A 19,911-nucleotide genomic window follows, 5' to 3' on the forward strand; every position below is an offset into this window, starting at 1 on the left:
GCGATCCCAGCCGCGGTATGGTACATTTCTTACCGGACACGGACCTTATCCCACGCACTTAAACCGCGTGAGTCTGAGGCAGGCACCTACAGGCACGTGCGGGGAAGAAGGTTCCCTAGAACACACTGTCCTTTCCTGCGGGCAATACGCGAACAATAGACATACACTACACTTATATCACACAGATACAGACATAGATATATACACAGCAATAATAGACGAAGAACAATGGACACAATTAAACGCAGTGACAATCAGTATTTCAAAAACAACACATGAGGAGTACACGCGGACACGACATCACAGACATGCCTATGTGCAGCGTAACAGAAATCTCCAGAGGGTGGACAGCGATACCCACAGTGACAGCGAAAATAGTGGCTAGGAGGAGGAACAGGAGGGGGAATCTGAGATGTAACACTAAATAAGCAAATTGCTGGCAATCTAGCCAAGAAAACACCAGATGCTGTTCGGGAGGACGACGGTTCAATTCCGTCTCCAGCCATCCTGATTTAGGTTTTCAATAATTTCCCTAAATCGTTTCAGGCAAATGCCGGGATGGTTCCTTTGAAAGGGCAAGGCCGATTTCCTTCCCAATCCTTCCCTAACCCGAGCTTGCGCTCCGTCACTAATGACCTCGTTGTCAACGGGACGTTAAAGACTAACCACCACCACCACCAAATGCTGTACATGGATGGGCACCTAAATTAGTTAATACATATGATTAGTAATAAATAGGATAAGCAACATTATTTCTCTACTAATAACGATTTGTGTGTGTGTGTGTGTGTGTGTGTGTGTGTGTGTGTGTGTGTGTGAGACTGGCGGTCAACGGCTCGAAGAAACCATTCCGAGGTATTCACCGTCTGTCACACTCGGTGATGGTACTAACAAATCTCTCATCTATCCTATCTTCTTTTTATATTCTTCTTAAAAAACAACAAAATTTTATCTATATTTCACCCTTAAATTATTGATATTTTGAAAAGTATCATTCTTCGTAAATGTTGTAGATAAAACCAAAGGAAAGAAAACTGCAAAAAGATGAAAACGAAAATTGTAAGATGTACGACCTGTTTTAAACATCAGGTAACAGGTCTATAATTTGGCAATAAATAAACAAATAAAAAAATTAAAAAAAGTTCAGCGGCCACGCCCCTTTCGAAGCCACCAGCCGGCACTCTGTTCAGCGGTGGGCGGCGGTCGTCACGTTTCGCAAGTTACAATTGACGGTCACTGCAGGCTGCCCTCGACATCTTGGCGAAAATGGGCGTTCGAAATCGGTGGGAGGCACAGCGCGGCGTCTGAAATCTCACTCGATAGCTGCTGAGAAAATTAGTTGGAATAACTGCGTAGTTCAAGATCCCACTGGATATGTCAATGAAAGCGTACTTGATCTCTTAGCAACAAATAACCCTGACCAAACAGTGGGCATCATGACGGATAGAGGAATACCTGACCACATGGTGGTTGTAGCGAAACTGAATACCGTAACATCCAAACCCATCAAAAGTAAAGGAAATATATATTTATTCAAACAAGCACATAAAAATTCGCTTGACGTCTTCCTCAAAGACAATCTCCACTTCTTCCAAATTAAGAATGCATGTGTAGATCAGATGAGATTTCACTTCAAAGAAATAGAATGGACAGCAATTCAGAGACTCATACCAAATAAATTAACAAACGACGGAGCTGATTCCTAGTAGTACACAAAACGGGTCAGAACACTGTTCCAGAAACGACGATAAAAAGCATGCCATATGCGAACAAACGCAAAATTCCCAAGATGACAAAGTTTTACAGAAGCTCGAAAAGGAGCACCAACTTCAATGCGAGCTGCTTTGAATGGTTTCCAGAAAGAAACTCTGCCTCGAAATTCGGCAAAAAGCCAAAGAGATTCTGGTTCTATGCGGAGTACTCCAGTGGCAAGACGCAATTAGTACCTTTATGCGGTATAACAATGATGTTGATATTAATGACAGTGCCTCTAAAGTGGAGTTACTAAACACCGCTTTCCAAAATTCCTTCACAAAAGAAGGCGGAGTAAGTATTTCGGAATTCGAATCAAGATCAACTGCTATCATGAGAAACTTAGAAGTGGACACCCTCGCTGTAGAGAAGCAACTTAAATACTTAATAAAGCAGAGGCAGCTACTCCAAATCATATACAAGTCAGGTTGCTTTCAGAGCATACTGGTGCAATAGCTCAATATTTAGCATTTGTATACAACCGCTCGCTCGTAGAAGTATCAGTACCGAAATACTGGAAACTTGAACACGTCACACCATCACCCAGAAAGTAAATAGGCGTAATCCGCTGAATTACACACCCATATCACTGACATCTATTTCCAGTAGGATTTTGGAACATATTCTGTGCCCTAACATTATGAATCACCTCCAAGAAAACCATTGATTGACAAATAGCCAACACTGATTCCGTAAATATCGTTCTTTTGAAACTTTTTTATCCTCACGAAGTAATGAGTGGTATCGACAGAGGACCACAAACTGATTCCACACTTTTAGATTTCTAGAAGTCTTGCAGCACCGTTCCTCACAAGCGACTTCCAATTAAACTACGGGCCTGTGGAGTGTCTTCTCAATGTCGTCATTGCATCCGTGATTTTCTGTCAGGAAACTCATAATTCGTTACAGAAGTAATATCTGGTGTTCCCCGAGGAAGTATTATAGGCCCTCTGCTGTTCCTGATCTACAGAAACTAGGAGACAATTTCAGCAGTCCTCTTACGTTTGCAGATGATGCTCCCATTTACCCTCAAGTAGAGTTATCAGATGATCAAAATGAATTGAAAAATCATTTAGACAAGATATCTGTATGGTGCCAAAGTGGCGATTGAGTAAGTAATGAACAGTGTGAAGTCACCGTGACGAGTACTAAAAGCAATCCACTAAATGTCAGTTGCAGGATAAAACACACACATCTACAGGCCGTCAATTCAACTAAATACTTAGTACTACAATTGCGGATAACTAAACTGGAACGGTTGCGACGGGTCAGGCTCTTATCGCGCAGTTTCCTTTCCCTGAAAGAAAATCCACCTACCTCGTTTCTTAGGTAGTTGCTGCACTCGCCTCTCCTGATAGCAGCTACTGGAAAAATTGCAGAAAAGCAGTGTTGAAGAAACTGCAATTTAATAGCCGCTCACCGGAGGCCGCGATACATGTTTGCTGAAATACAATCTATGAGCAATCTTCCTAAATAAATTGAGTTATTGGAATGGTAGTAATTGTTTACTCAAACGAGAACGCGAAGTTGGTAATTCTATTTAAGCTCTTTATTGTCTTTAAGCCTGATCATCAGCCCGCTAATCTACGTTTGAAGAAAGTTCAGTTCACAATTCTATCCACACTCAAACCCCGCCAGAATTAGCTTTCAAAGTTACGGAATTTACTTAACTGCAACACAGACGATTTTCTAACATACACGTTTGCAGTCGATGTTCAATAATAGTTCGTTTTTTATCGTTAATGCTCGCCATAAGCACTTAGTAAAAGTTTACGAAGTACCGCCACGCTTTTAATTATTAAAGTTACTCGCGTCTTTCGCGGAACGAAAAGTCACAACTCGCTCAAACTCACACTACGCGTTACTGGACTCTTCCAGTCTCAAATCGCACAGTACCGAACCGATGAAGCCGTTTTATGACTTCATTTTACACATTATTCGCGAGGACACATCAAGCATGTCTCTTCTCGATCACAGTTCCTTCGCGACTCTTCATCCACTCCCGACTCCCTCTCCTAGTCTGCTAACCGTCCTCGCATCTCATTGGCTCACACATCACACAGCCAATCAGAATTAACTCTTTGGGTGCGCCTCGCGCCAAAATCTAGCACGCACCAGTCATGACTTCTGAATCATTTACGTCATGATTTCTTGTTACACAAAATTTACTGTATAATTTAACAAACCGAAAGGAAAACTAGACTTTACTTTATTTCCAGAAATTATTTAAATACTCGCGAACGTTCTGGCTGCTTGTACAATACCATACACTCTTGGACATCCGACATTCACTAAGATGGGGAATCACTGGCGACTCTGTTCCCACGGTTACATCGTCTGAACACTTGCGAGTTCCAACCTAGATTTTATACACTTGCAAAGAATGGCGAATGTCCCTCTTTCATTCACTCAGGCACACTCATTCACTCTCACCTACTCATATAAAATAACTGTTCACAAAAATTCAAAACATTTATGGTTTTAACAAAGTTATAGGTGAATTTCTAAAAGTAAAATTCTCAAAATAAATACAAAAGCACGGAAGGTGATTTTGTTTCATAGTTGGATGGTCACTGAAGGTGATCTATACATAATGGTATTTATTTAGACTCGAAAATTGTAGAAATTTGCGTTTTCTGTAAGATTTTTCTAATTTCCAAAATATGCAGGTTTCAAAGCTCAAATTTGGATGACTTATTTTTATTCATAACAGAAACTAGTATATTAACTTTTAATTTCCTCAGGTTCCTCAGTTAGAAGTTATTAAAGATGAAAGTTCCACGTTATACACGCGGCTAGTTAGCGCACAGGTCTTACATTCTCACGGTACAGACATGCCATATGGTCGTGACGTCAGACGAACGGACACCGGTAATCTGCCCGCTACAGCACATATGCTAATCTGATGGCTACTTTACAGTCTGTCTACATTTCACAGTAAATATTTGATAGAAAACTGTGCGCTCGCACTAGTTGCGACGCCACACGGTCACATAGATAACGCTGTGGAGAAAGTAAACCAAAGACTACCGTTAAGTGGCAGAACACTTAGAAAATATAAGAGGTCTACTAAAGAGACCGCTTACACTATGCTTGTCCGCCGTCTTCCGGACTATTCCACTGCGGTGTGGAATCCGCATCAGATGGAACTGGCGGAGGACATGGAAAAAGTTTAATGAAGTGCACCTTGTTTGGTATTGTCGCGAAACAGGAGAGACAGTGGCACGCCCATGATACGCGAGATGGATGGCTGCTATTAAAACAAAGGAGATCTCCGTTGCGGTGACATCTTTTCACGAAATTTCAGTCTCCAGCTTTCGTCTCCGATTGTGAAAATATTATGTTGGCTCCCACTTACATAGGCAGAAACGGTCATCACAATAAAATAAATCAGAGCTCGCGCGGAAAAATATAACCGTTCGTTTTTCCCGCGCGCTGTTCAATAGTGGAAAAGTGGAAAAGTAGCTTAAAGGTGGTTCGATGAACCAACTGCCAGGCACTTGCAGAGCAATCAAGGTGTAGAGGTAAATCGCTACTGTAGATAACCAAGAACGTTCTGTGTATGGTGCATCTCCAGAGATGGAGAACAACATCCAATACGGAGACATGGAAAGTGACGCACTACCTGTATAAAGATAGCGTCATAAAGTGATTCAAAATCCAACGTTTAGGATAATGAAGCACCTTGTCTTCTCATGTAGATGGTGAGATAACTATAGTACTAATTTGCCGAGGGTATGAGCCCTGTCGGTATATATACTGAGATCCGCAAATTTCCAATACGGAGAGTTGGAAGGCGTCGCAATACTTGCACAAAGAAGGCGGCATAAAGCAAAAAATATCCGACGTTTAGGCTAATGTAGCAGATTGTCTTCATCGTGATGACTGTGAGATCATTATAAACACATTGAACGACTAGAGATAGGAAGCTCATATTGACAGGACATGTACATTAGTATATTCCTTAGAGTGATTAGCTTCTGAACTATGTCGGCCAATAAGTTGAAAGTCAACCTCGATATCGCAACGCAACACCGCCTACCGGTAAAATGTGGCTGCGGCTCTCGTTGGAAGGTAGGAAGATTATTCTGTTCAGCAAAAGTGACAAAAAGCAGATTACAGAGTACCTGACGGCTCAACACAAAAGTTTTGTCTCAAGTACAGATAGTGTTGAGGATCAGTGGACAAAGTTCAAAACCATCGTACAATATGCATTAGATGAGTATGTGCCAAGAAAGATCGTAAGAGATGGAAAAGAGCCACCGTGGTACAACAACCCAGTTAGAAAACTGCTGCGGAAGCAAAGGGAGCTTCACAGCAAACATAAACGTAGCAAAAGCCTTGCAGACAAACAAAAATTACGCGAAGCGAAATGTATTGTGAGGAGGGCTATGCGAGAGGCGTTCAATGAATTCGAAAGTAAAGTTCTATGTACTGACTTGGCAGAAAATCCTAAAAAGTTTTGGTCTTATGTCAAATCGGTAGGTGGATCAAGACAAAATGTCCAGACACTCTGTGACCAAAACGGTACTGAAACAGAGGATGACAGACTAAAGGCCGAAATACTAAATGTCTTTTTCCAAAGCTGTTTCACAGAGGAAGACTGCACTGTAGTTCCTTCTATAGATTGGCGCACAGATGACAGAATAGTAGATATCGAAATAGATGACAGAGGGATAGAGAAACAATTAAAATAGCTCAAAAGAGGAAAGGCCGATGGACTTGATGGGATACCAGTTCGATTTTACACAGAGTACGCGAAGGAACTTGCCCCCCTTCTTGCAGCAGTGTACCGTACGTCTCTAGAATAGCGTAGCGTTCCAAAGGATTGGAAAAGGGCACAGGGCATCCCCGTTTTCAAGACGGGACGTCGAACAGATGTGCAGAACTATAGACGTAAATCTCTAACGTCGATCAGTTGTAGAATTTTGGAACACGTATTATGTTCGAGTGTAATGACTTTTCTGGAGACTAGAAATCTACTGTGTAGGAATCAGCATGGGTTTCGAAAAACACGGTCGTGTGAAACTCAGCTCGCACTATTCGTCCACGAGACTCAGAGGGCCATAGACACGGGTTCACAGGTAGATGCCATGTTTCTTGACTTCCACAAGGCGTTCGATACAGTTCCCCGCAGTCGTTTAATGAACAAAGTAAGAGCATATGGACTATCAGACCAATTGTGTGATTGGATTGAAGAGTTCCTAGATAAGCGAACGCAGCATGTCATTCTCAATGGAGAGAAGTCTTCCGAAGTAAGAGTGATTTCAGGTGTGCCGCAGGGGAGTGTCATACGACCATTGCTATTCACAATATACATAAATGACCTGGTGGATGACATCGGAAGTTCACTGAGGCTTTTTGCAGATGAAGCTGTGGTGTATCGGGAGGTTGTAACAATGGACAATTGTACTGAAATGCAGGAGGATATGCAGCGAATTGGCGCATGATGCACGGAATGACAATTCAATCTCAATGTAGACAAGTGTAATGTGCTGCGAATACGTAGAAAGATAGATCCTTTATCATTTAGCTACAAAATAGCAGGTCAGCAACTGGAAGCAGTTAATTCCATAAATTATCTGGGAGTGCGCTTTAGGAGTGATTTAAAATGGAATGATCATATAAAGTTGATCGTCGGTAAAGCAGATGCCAGACTCAGATTCATTAGAAGAATCCTAAGGAAATGCAATCCGAAAACAAAGGAAGTAGGTTACAGTACGATTGTTCGCCCACTGCTTGAATACTGCTCAGCAGTGTGGGATCCGTAACAGATAGGGTTGATAGAAGAGAGAGAAGATCCAACGGAGAGCAGCGCGCTTCGTTACAGGGTCATTTAGTAATCGCGAAAGCGTTACGGAGATGATGGATAAACTCCAGTGGAAGACTCTGCAGGAGAGACGCTCAGTAGCTCGGTACGGGCTTTTGTTAAAGTTTCGAGAACATACCTTCACCGAAGAGTCAAGCAGTATATTGCTCCCTCCTACGTATATCTCGCGAAGAGACCATGAGGATAAAATCAGAGAGATTAGAGCCCGCACAGAAGCATACCGACAATCCTTCTTTCCACGAACAATACGAGACTGGAATAGAAGGCAGAACCGATAGAGGTACTCAGGGTACCCTCTGCCACACGCCGTCAGGTGGCTTGCGGAGTATGCATGTAGATGTAGAAACCGAAGGTAACGGATCAGCGGGACGTGCAGGATGCCTCGCAGAAGTAAGCGCTTACCGTACGGTCAAATCAATGAGTTTGAAGGAGCCCGCATTATTGGCATGAGAGAATGTGATGCATCCATCCGGAAAACTGCTGCCCGCGTCGGACTAAGTGTTTCGGCAGTGCAACGGGTGTGTCCAGAACGTATCACGGGAGAGCGTAAAACACAACGAGATGGGTCAGGTCGCACCAGCCAGACAGTCCCTGAGAAGATCGACACCTCATCAGAATACCACTGCTCTGGTCCAACAGTGGATCAGTTTAACACATCGTACGCTATTAGGAGTGACAGTCCGTCGCATTTATTACGGCACGATTTATGTGCTCGTCGTCCACTTCTTTGCGTATCTTTGACGAGTGTGCGGAAAACGGTGTACGGAAGGACGTCAGTGGGGACGGAATGAAATCAGATAACGTTTTCTGACGAATCCAGATTGTTTCTTTGAAAATGTTGTTGTTGTGGTCATCAGTCCTGAGACTGGTTTGATGCAGCTCTCCATGCTACTCTATCCTGTGCAACCTTCTTCATCTCCCAGTACCTACTGCAGCCTACATCCTTCTGAATCTGCGTAGTGTATTCATCTCTTAGTCTCCCTCTACGATCTTTACCCTCCGCGCTGCCATCCAATATTAAATTGAGGATCCCTTGATGCCTCAGAAGATGTCCTACCAACCGACCCCTTCTTCTTGTCAAGTTGCGCCACAGATTTATCTTTTTCCCTAATTCTATTCTATACCTCCGCATTAGTTATGTGATCTACCCATCTAATCTTCAGCATTCTTCTGTAGCACCACATTTCGAAAACTTCTCTTCTTGTCCAAACTGTTTATCGTCCATGTTTCATTTCCATGCATGGCTACACTCCACACAAATACTTTCAGAAAAGACTTCCTGACACTTAAATCCATACTCGATGTTAACAAATTTCTCTTCTTTGTCATTGCCAGTCTACATTTTATATCCTCTCTGCTTCGACCATCATCAGTTATTTTGCTCCCCAAATAGCAAAATTCATATACTAATTTAAGTGTCTCACTTCCTAATCTAATTCCCTCAGCAGCACCCGACTTAATTAGACTACATTCCTTTAACCTTGTTTTGCTTTTGTTGATGTTCATCTTATATCCTCCTTTCAAGACAATGTCCATTCCGTTCAAATGTTCTTCCAAGTCCTTTACTGTCTCTGACAGAATTAGAATGTCATCGGCGAACCTCAAAATTTTTATTTCTTCCCCATGGACTTTAATACCTACTCCGAATTTTTCTGTTGTTTCCTTCACTGCTTGCTCAATATACAGATTGAATAACATCAGGGAGAGGCTACAACCCTGTCTCACTCCCTTCCCAACAACTGCTTCCCTTTAATGTCCTCCGACTCTTATAAATGCCATCTGGTTCCTGTACAAATTATAAATAGCCTTTCGCTCCCTGCATTTTACCCCTACCACTTTCAGAATTTGAAACAGCATATTCCAGTCAACATTGTCAAAAGCTTTCTTTAAGTCTACAAATGCTAGAAACGTAGGTTAGCCTTTCCTTAATCTAGCTTCCAAGGTAATTCGTAGGGTCAGTATTGCCTCACGTGTTTCAACATTTCTACGGAATCCAAACTGATCTTCCCAGAGGTCGGCTTCTACTAGTTTTTCCATTCGTCTGTAAAGAATCCGCGTTAGTATTTTGCAGCCGTGACTTATTAAACTGATAGTTCGGTAATTTTCACATCTGACAACACCTGCTTTCTTTGGGATTGGAATTATTATATTCTTCTTGAAGTCTGAGGGAATTTCGCCTGTCTCATACATCTTGCTCACCAGATGGTAGTTTTCTCAGGACTGGCTCTCCCAAGGGTATCAGTAGTTCCAATGGAATGTTGTCTACTCCCGGGGCCTTGTTTCGACTCAGGTCTTTCAGTGCTCTGTCAAACTCCTCAAGCAGTATCGTATCTCCCATTTCATCTTCATCTACATCCTCTTCCATTTCCATAATACTGTCTTCAAATACATCGCCCTTGTATTGACCCTCTATATACTCCCTCCACCTTTCTGCTTTCCCTTCTTTGCTTAGAACTGGGTTTCCATCTGAGCTCTTCATATCCATACAAGTGGTTCCCTTTTCTCCAAAGGTATCTTTAGTTTTTCTGTAGGCAATATCTAGCTTACCCGTAGTGAGATAACCCTCTACATCTTTACATTTGCCCTCTAGCCATCCCTGCTTAGCCATTTTGCACTTCCAGTCGATCTCTTTTTTGAGACGTTTGTATTCCTTTTTGCTTGCTTCATTTACTGCATTTTTATATTTTCTCCATTCATCAGTTAAATTCAATATATCTTCTGTTACCCAATGATTTCTACCAGCCCTCGCCTTTTTAACTACTTGATCCTCTGCTACCTTCACTACTTCATCCCTCAAAGTTACCCATTATTCTCCTACTGTATTGCCTTCCCCCATTCCTGTCAATTGTTCCCTTATGCTCACCCTGAAACGCTGTACAACCTCTGGTTTAGTCAGTTTATCCAGGTCCCATCTCCTTAAATTGCCACCTTTTTGCAGTTTCTTCAGTTTTAATCTACAGTCATAACCAATAGATTGTGGTCAGAGTCCACATCTGCCCCTGGTAATGTCTTACAGTTTAAAACCTGGTTCCTAATTCTCTGTCTTACCATTATATAATCTATCTGAAACCTGTCAGTATCTCCAGGCTGCTTCCATGTATACAACCTGCTTTTATGATTCTTGAACCAAGTGTTAGCTATGATTAAGTTGTGTTCTGGGCAAAATTCTACCAGGTGGCTTCCTCTTTCATTTCTTACCCCCAATCCATATTCACCTACTACGTTTCCTTCTCTCCCTTTTCCTACTGACGAATTACAGTCACCCATGACTATAAAATTTTCGTCTCCCTTCACAATCTGAATAATTTCTTTTATTTCATCATACATTTCTTCAATCTCTTCGTCATCTGCAGAGCTAGTTGTCATATAAACTTGTACTACTGTAGTAGGCGTTGGCTTCGTATCTATCTTGGCCACAATAATGCGTTCCTTACCCGCACTCCTATTTTTTTATTCATTATTAAACCTACCCCTGCATTGCTCCTATTTGATTTTGTGTTTATAACCCAGTAGTCACCTGACCAGTTATCCAGTTATCTTGTTCCTCCTTCCACCGAACTTCACTAATTCCCACTATATCTAAGTTTAACCTATCCATTTCCCTTTTTAAATTTTCTAACCTACCTGCCCGATTAACGGATCTGACATTCCACGCTCCGATCCGCAGAACGCCAGTTTTCTTTCTTCTGATAACGACATGTCTAGATTCGCAAATTTCAAATTTCCAGTACGGAGACATGGAAGGTGATGCAATACTTCCACAAAGATAGCGTCACAAAGTTGTCAAAAAATCCGACGTTTAGGCTAATGTGGTAGACTGTCTTCATCATGACGATGATCAGATCACTATAATACTGATTTGCCAAGTAAAGGATCTTGTTGATATACTTATGTAGATCCGCAAATTTACAATTTACAACGCTGAGAAATGGAAGGCGGAGCAAGCATCATAAAGCGAATAAAAAATCCAACGTTTAGGCTACTAATGTAGCATAATGTTTTACTATGATGGCGACGATGAGATCATTGTAATACCTATGTGGCAAGTATACGAGCCCCTGTTGATGCACAAATCTAGATACACAAATCTAGATCCGCAAATCCACGACTTTCCTGGATTTACTCTAAGTCTTCCAATTGAGCTCGATGTTTTATTTGGACTGACAGGTATACGGTTTCTGTTTCCCTTTTGTGCATATTTCATTGTTTTGCTGTCACTTTATATATTAAATATTTAGCGTGACGTTCGTTTAAGCTGTCCTTAGACGCTCAATAATACTGCACAATGTTTCCCGATGAGTAATAACACCGCACGACAAGGGCTGGGATTGAGACGTTAACATTGGCAACACTTTGCGCTGCCCGGGACCACAGTGCCGTATGTGGACAGTACTGGCAATGTCACTGACAACCTATCGCGTCCTCCACCGACCAAGCGGGTTAGATCTGTTGTTGTGACGGCGAAAATGAATTCAAAACAAGACGAAAGAGTATTATTCCTAGAGTGTATAAATCATTGCCGGCACTGTGGGATATGTAGACAGATGAATATAAAAAAGAAGCATTAAGAATGGTGAATAGTATGACTTGTTGAACGCACAATACAGGGTGGTCCATTGATCGTGACCGGGCCAAATATCTCACGAAATAATCACCAAACGAAAAAACTACAAAGAACGAAACTCGTCTAGCTTGAAGGGGGAAACAAGATGGCGCTATGGTTGGCCAGCTAGATGGCGCTGCCATAGGTCAAACGGATATCAACTGCGTTTTTTTAATAGGAACCCCCATTTTTAGTACATATTCGTGTAGTACGTAAAGAAATATGAATGTTTTAGTTGGACCACTTTTTTCGCTTTGTGATGGATGGCGCTGCAGTAGTGCTCACAATTTTAGACGAACAGTTGGTAACAGGTACGTTTTTTAAAATTAAAATACAGAACGTAGGTACAGATGAACATTTTAGTTCGGTTGTTCCAATGTGAAACGTGTACCTTTGTGAACTTATCATTGCTCTGAACGCATGCTGTTACAGCGTGATTACCTGTAAATACCACATTAATGCAATAAATGCTCAAAATGATGTCCGTCAACCTCAATGCGTTTGGCAATACGTCTAAAGGCATTCCTCTCAACAGCGAGTGGTTCACCTTCCGTAATGTTAGCACATGCGTTGACAATGCGCTGACGCATGTTGTTAGGCGTTGTCGATGGATCCCGATAGCAAATATCCTTCAACTTTCCCCACAGAAAGAAATCCGGGGATGACATATCCGGTGAACGTGCGGGCCATGGTACGGTGCTTCGACAACCAATCCACCTATCATGAAATGTTGTTCAATACCGCTTCAACCGCACGCGAGATATGTGCCAATTATCCTTCCTCCCATAATGCCGCAACATACGTTAACCCGTCAAGTTCGCTGATGTTCCACTTGACGCAGCCATCGGGGATTTTCCTTTGCCCAATAGTGCATATTACGTTAAAGCTATTGGTGAATGACGCTACGTCGCTAAATAGAACGCATGCAAAAAAATCTGTCATCCTCCCGTAATTTCTCTTTTGCCCAGTGGCAGAACTGTACACGTCGTTCGAAGTCGCCGCCATGCAATTCCTGGTGCATAGAAATATGGTACGGGTGCAACTGATGTCGATGTAGCATTCTCAACACCGACGTTTTTGAGATTCCCGATTCTCGCGCAATTTGTCTGTTACTGATGTGCGGATTAGCCGCGACAGCAGCTAAAACACCTACTTGGGCATCATCATTTGTTGCAGCTCGTGGTTGATGTTTCACATGTGGCTGAACACTTCCTGTTTCCTTAAATAACGCAATTACATCTACATCCATACTCCGCAAGCCACCTGACGGTATGTGGCGGAGGGTACCCTGAGTACCTCTATCGGTTCTCCCTTCTATTCCAGTCTCGTATTGTACGTGGACAGAAGGATTGTCGGTATGCTTCTGTGTGGGCTCTAATCTCTCTGATTTTATCCTCATGGTCTCTTCGCGAGATATACGTAGGAGGGAGCAATATACTGCTTGACTCTTCGGTGAAGGTATGTTCTCGAAACTTTAACAAAAGCCCGTACCGAGCTACTGAGCGTCTCTCCTTCAGAGTCTTCCACTGGAGTTTATCTATCATCTTCGTAACGCTTTCGCGATTACTAAATCATCCTGTAACGAAGCGCGCTGCTCTCCGTTGGATCTTCTCTATCTCTTCTATCAACCCTATCTGGTGCGGATCCCACACTGCTGAGCAGTATTCAAGCAGTGGGCGAACAATCGTACTGTAACCTACTTCCTTTGTTGTCGGATTGCATTTCCTTAGGATTCTTCCAATGAATCTGTCTGGCATCTGCTTTACCGACGATCAACTTTATATGATCATTCCTTTTTAAATCACTCCTAATGCGTACTCCCAGATAATTTATGGAATTAACTGCTTCCAGTTGCTGACCTGCTATTTTGTAGCTAAATCATAAGGGACCTATCTTTCTATGTATTCGCATCACATTACACTTGTCTACATTGAGATTCAATTGCCATTCCCTGCACCATGCGTCAGTTCGCTGCAGATCCTCCTGCATTTCAGTACAATTTTCCATTGTTGCAACCTCTCGATACACCACAGCATCATCTGCAAAAAACCTCAGTGAACTTCCGATGTCATCCACCAGGTCATTTATACATATTGTGAATAGCAACGGTCCTATGACACTCCCCTACGGCACGCCTGAAATCACTTTTACTTCGGAAGAGTTCTCTCCATTGAGAATGACATGCTGCGTTCTGTTATCTAGGAACTTCTCAATCCAATCACACAATTGATCTGATAGTCCGTATGCTCTTACTTTGTTCATTAAACGACTGTGGGGAACTGTGTCAAACGCCTTGCGGAAGTCAAGAAACACGACATCTTCCTGTGAACCCGTGTTTAATGCCCTCTGAGTCTCGTGGACGAATAGCGCGAGCTGGATTTCATACGACCGTCTTTTTCGAAACCCATGCTGATTCCTACAGAGTAGATTTCTAGTCTCCAAAAAGACATTATGCTCGAATGTAATACGTGTTCCAAAATTCTACAACTGATCGACGTTAGAGATATAGGTCTATCGTTCTGCACGTCTGTTCGACGTCCCTTCTTGAAAACGGGGATGACCTGTGCCCTTTTCCAATCCTTTGGAACGCTTCGCTCTTCTAGAGACTTACGGTACACCGCTTCAAGAAGGGGGGCAAGTTCCTTCGCGTACTCTGTGTAAAATCGAACTGGTATCCCATCAGGACCATCGGCTTTTCCTCTTTCGAGCGATTTTAATTGTTTCTCTATCCCTCTGTCGTCTATTTCGATATCTACCATTTTGTCAACTGTGCGACAATCTAGAGACGGAAGCACAGTGCAGTCTTCCTCTGTGAAACAGGTTTGGAAGAAGACATTTAGTATTTCGGCCTTTAGTCTGTCATCCTCTGTTTCAGTACCATTTTGGTCACATAGTGTCTGGACATTTTGTTTTGATCCACCTACCGCTTTGACATAGGAACAAAATTTCTTAGGATTTTCTGCCAAGTTAGTACATAGAACTTTACTTTCGAATTCATTGAAAGCCTCTCGCATAGCCCTCCTCACACTACATTTCGCTTCGCGTAATTTTTGTTTGTCTGCAAAGCTTTGGCTATGTTTATGTTTGCTGTGAAGTTCTCTTTGCTTCCGCAGCAGTTTTCTAACTCGGTTGTTGTACCACGGTGGCTCTTTCCCATCTCTTACGATCTTTCTTGGCACATACTCATCTAACGCATATTGCACGATGGTTTTGAACTTTGTCCACTGATCCTCAACAATATCTGTACTTGAGACAAAACTTTTGTGTTGAGCCGTCAGGTACTCAGTAATCTGCTTTTTGTCACTTTTGCTAAACAGATAAATCTTCCTACCTTTTTTAATATTTCTATTTACGGCTGAAATCATTGATGCAGTAACCCCTTTATGATCGCTGATTCCCTGTTCTGCATTAACTGATTCAACCGTTATGAACGTTTGAGTCTCCCAGTCCATATCCGGCAAATTAAAGCTCCACCCAGAACTATAACATGGGGAGGAAATCTACTCTAAATATTTTCCAAATTATTCTTCAGGTGTTGAGCCACAACAGCTGCTGAGCTCGGGGGCCTATAGAGACATCCAATTACCATGTCTGAGCCTGCTTTAACCGTGACCTTCGCCCAAATCATTTCACAATTCGAATATCCGTCAATTTCCTTCGATACTATTGCACTTCTTATCGCTATAAACACGCCTCCCCCTTCACTGTCCAGCCCGTCTCTGCGGTATACATTCCAATCTGAATTTAGGATTTCATTACTGTTTACATGTGGTTTCAGCCAACTTTCTGTCCCTAGTACTATATGGGCTTTGTGACCGTTTATTAATGAGAGCAGTTCTGGGACCTTTCTATAGACGCTCCTTCAGTTTACTATTAGCACATTAATATTGTTATTCCCTGTTGCATTTTGCCTACTCCTGCCTTGCCGCGTCTCAGGAGGCGTCTTGTCGGGTCTAGGGAGGGAATTCTCTAACCTAAAAAAAGCCCATGTGCACTCCACACGTACTCCGCTACCCTCGTAGCCGCTTCCGGCGTGTAGTGCATGCCTGACCTATTCAGGGGGAGCCTACATTTCTCCACCCGATAGCGGAGGTCGAGAAATTTGCACCCCAGCTCTCCGCAGAATCGTCTGAGCCTCTGGTTTAAGCCTTCCACTCGGCTCCAAACCAGAGGACCGCTATCGGTTCTGGGAACGATACTACAAATAGTTAGCTCTGATTCCACCCCGCGAGCGAGGCTTTCCGCCTTCACCAACTCCGCCAACCGCCTGTACGAACTGAGGATGACCTCTGAACCCAGACGGCAGGAGTCATTGGTGCCGACATGAGCAACAATTTGCAGTCGGGTGCACCCAGTGCTCTCTATCGCCGCCGGTAGGGCCTCCTCCACATCTCGGATGAGACCCCCCGGCAAGCAGACAGGGTGAACACTGGCCTTCTTCCCCGACCTTTCCGCTATTTCCCTAAGGGGCTCCATCACCCGCCTAACGTTGGAGCTCCCAATAACTAATAAACCCCTCCCCCCGTGTGCCTGCTCGGACCTTGCTGAAGGAGCGGCCACATGTGCACTCACAGGCAGAGCGGGCGATGCCACACGGCCAGCCTCCACATTGACCCTCCGCCTCGTGCGCCGCGAACGCCGCTGAACCCGCCACTCCCCTTGGGGAGAGGGTGGCCCAACCGCGCCCAGTACCCGCGAAGATGTCTCGACAGCAGGGACAGTGGGTGAAGCATCTAACACCTGGGGTGCACCATGCGACGCACCAGACTCCCCACTGCCGCTACACTCCGAGGCAGCAGCCTGAAGACGGCTGACCTCGGCCATCAACACGCTCAGCTGTTCGCGAAGAGTGGCCAGCGTCCGTACACAGCAGTCACACATCCTATCCATCCTAAGGAATCAGTTTACTGAAGAGACTTAATCAACTTTTAACTAGATTGCTAATTCACTAAAGGCGGCTGATTATTGACTAAACTGTGATTGCTGACCACTTCTTGTAGAAAACAAGGAAAATAGCACTACCTGTCTCTGGACTATATTCAAAACAAACACTAGCACTACTGGCACTATGGTTGACTAAAGGGACTCTCTCTGACTGTATTCAAAACAAACACGAATTCTATGGAACACTATTAATAGCACACGACAATTAAAGCTTCCTAAAAGCAAAAACACACCGAAGAAGAAGTGACAAGTAAGGCGAACGGTCCGGACACTTGGATGATGTCGTCCAGGATACCGAGCAGCATACATAGCACACGCCCGTTGGCCATTTTGATCACAATAGCCATACATCTACACGATATCGACCTTTTCCGGAATTGGTAAACGGTCGATTTTAACACGGGTAATGTACCACGAAGCAAATACCGTCAGCACTGGCGGAATGGTACTTGATACCACGTACTTATACGTTTGCGACTATTACAGCGCTATCTATCACAAAACGAAAAAGCTAGTCCAACTAAAACATCCATATTTCTTTACGTACTACACGAATATGTAATAAAAATGGAGATTCCTGTTTTAAAAAAAAACGCAGTTGATATCCGTTTGACCTATGGCAGCGCCATCTGGTTTCCCCCTTCAAGCCAGACAAGTTTCGTTCTTTGTAGTGTTTTCCTTTGGTGCTTATTTCGTGAGATATTTTGCCCGGTCACGATCAATGGACATCCTGAATGTTGAAAAGCTACGAAGGAAGACATTTTAAAAAAATGTAATCAATGCAAAGCTACGGATATGAGTCTGTATAGATATTTATCTCTGTATGTACATTACTCATCATAACATAATCCTTTAGTACAAGTATTATTGCATGATACATTCCTATACCAAGTTTCAAAATATTGTAACGTAAAACAGCAAGTGTAAATTTTTAAGTCTTACGAAGAATTGCCACTGACAAGGTACCGTAGCGTAGGAGATAAGCGTCGACTCGGCAGAACTGCGCCCCTCATTGTGTTACTATTTATTTTGTTAAGATAAAGATATTGGTGTCGGAAGAAAGTTATCCGGGGCGAGGGGATGCGGGCAGGCAAGTGCCTGTGTACGGGGCCACCAGTGTATGAAGAGAACTATTTCCAGCAATGTACCAAACGTTAGACCATCAACAAAAAAATATTTTTTTCGTTCACCCCATTTCGCTCAAGTTTTCGAAAGTGATCTTTGACGTTCCTGGAACCAACTTTTCATTCACCTTTTTTTCTACTTGCAACAAAGTAGAGTAATTATTACAGTAGCAGCGTCTTTATAGTCCAACGCTCCGAACCACGGAATTACTGCACTACCTTATTGACAGCATAATTAACAATATTGTTGAGCAGTCTAGGAAGTACGTCAATAATATTCCGAAATATCATTGTGCAATATTATTGACCGTATGGGTTATCTTTATTTCGTACTAGAGGATGAAAAACAGAAACGCTGACATTGGCTGAAAATGAAGGATACTGAAATCAGCGCTGGGTCAGAAAACCAAGTCGGATGAATGCAGAGAGGCTACGAGAGGGGCACGAGCCGACCTCCAGCTGGCTGCTTCAGCCGAGACAACTCTTTTTCAACATAGTCACTCACGATGTCATTGGTGTACTATCAACAGTTGCGTTCGCCATAATGGTCACTTGTCGCTCAGTTCAATCTACATATTCCATATGTTGATACTTTAAGTCGAACGCCAAGAGTGTGGAGTATGGTTGGGTTAATAACAGCAGAAACTGACTCATAATGTGAAACGCAGGAAAATCATGTTTGCAGTATGTACACTGAACCAGGTTGACGTAAAGAAAGAAGTAGTAAAAACATACAAAAGATCCATCACGAAACTGAAACTAAACTAAACTCCGTCCGAACAGGCCTTGAATGTCCAACGGTATCGACCGACCGCCGTGTCATCCTCAGCCCAAAGGCATCACTGGATGCGGATATGCAGGGGCATGTCGTCAACACACCACTCTCCCGGCCGTTGTTTCGTGAACAGAGCGGCTGCTTCCTCCTCAAGCAGCTGCTCAATAGGCGCCACAAGGGCTGAGTGCATGCCGCTTGCCAACAGCACTCGGCATACCGGACGGTCACCCATCCAGGTGTTAGCCAAGCCCGACAGCGCTTAACTTCCGTGATCCAATGGGAACCGGTGATACCGCTGTGGTAAGGTTGTTGGCTATTATGAAACAGAAAAATAAATAGTTGATGGAATGTAATTGTTATGTACGAGGGTTATTCCGAATGTAAGCAACGATCGGTCGCGAAATGGAAATCACAGTGAAAATCCGATGAAGCTTTGCACAGGTGTGTTGAGCAGTGTCTCTAGTATGCCCTTCGATCGCGTTACGTCGTTCTTTTTAGTTCTGAGCACACAGGGAGCACATAAAGATACATAGAACAATAGTTGTCGCGTCCCAAGCGTGGGTTTTGCGAGGGATTGAGCGACACGGTTCGTAAACGGAAATTATCCGGTTGACCTAATTGAGAGGGAGACTTTTGATCTGGCTAAGATGTTAAATTCCCTGGTGTGAAGGTACAAGGCTAGGATGTTGGTAGAAGTAAACTCGTATGGACGTTATAAAAGTTCTAATTTATTCGTAAAGAATACAGATCACCCTAACTGCGTAGTGATTGTACCTACAGAATAGCCAAGCCCATTACAGAGACGGTGACTGACTTCCACCGTTCTGGCTGCCTGATAGAACTTTCCAGCACTTTGCTGCCCACACTAGCACCCTACGTCAGA

The 19,911-nt window shown here is 43.2% G+C and overlaps 1 pseudogene; it reads right to left on the reverse strand.

The window, feature by feature from the left end:
- Positions 1-19,224: 19,224 nt before the first annotated feature.
- Positions 19,225-19,342, reverse strand: LOC126285475 (5S ribosomal RNA; annotated as a pseudogene).
- Between the last annotated feature and the right edge of the window lie 569 nt (positions 19,343-19,911).

The sequence above is a fragment of the Schistocerca gregaria genome, chromosome 8, assembly GCF_023897955.1.
Source record: "Schistocerca gregaria isolate iqSchGreg1 chromosome 8, iqSchGreg1.2, whole genome shotgun sequence".
Taxonomy (NCBI): Eukaryota; Metazoa; Arthropoda; class Insecta; order Orthoptera; family Acrididae; genus Schistocerca; species Schistocerca gregaria.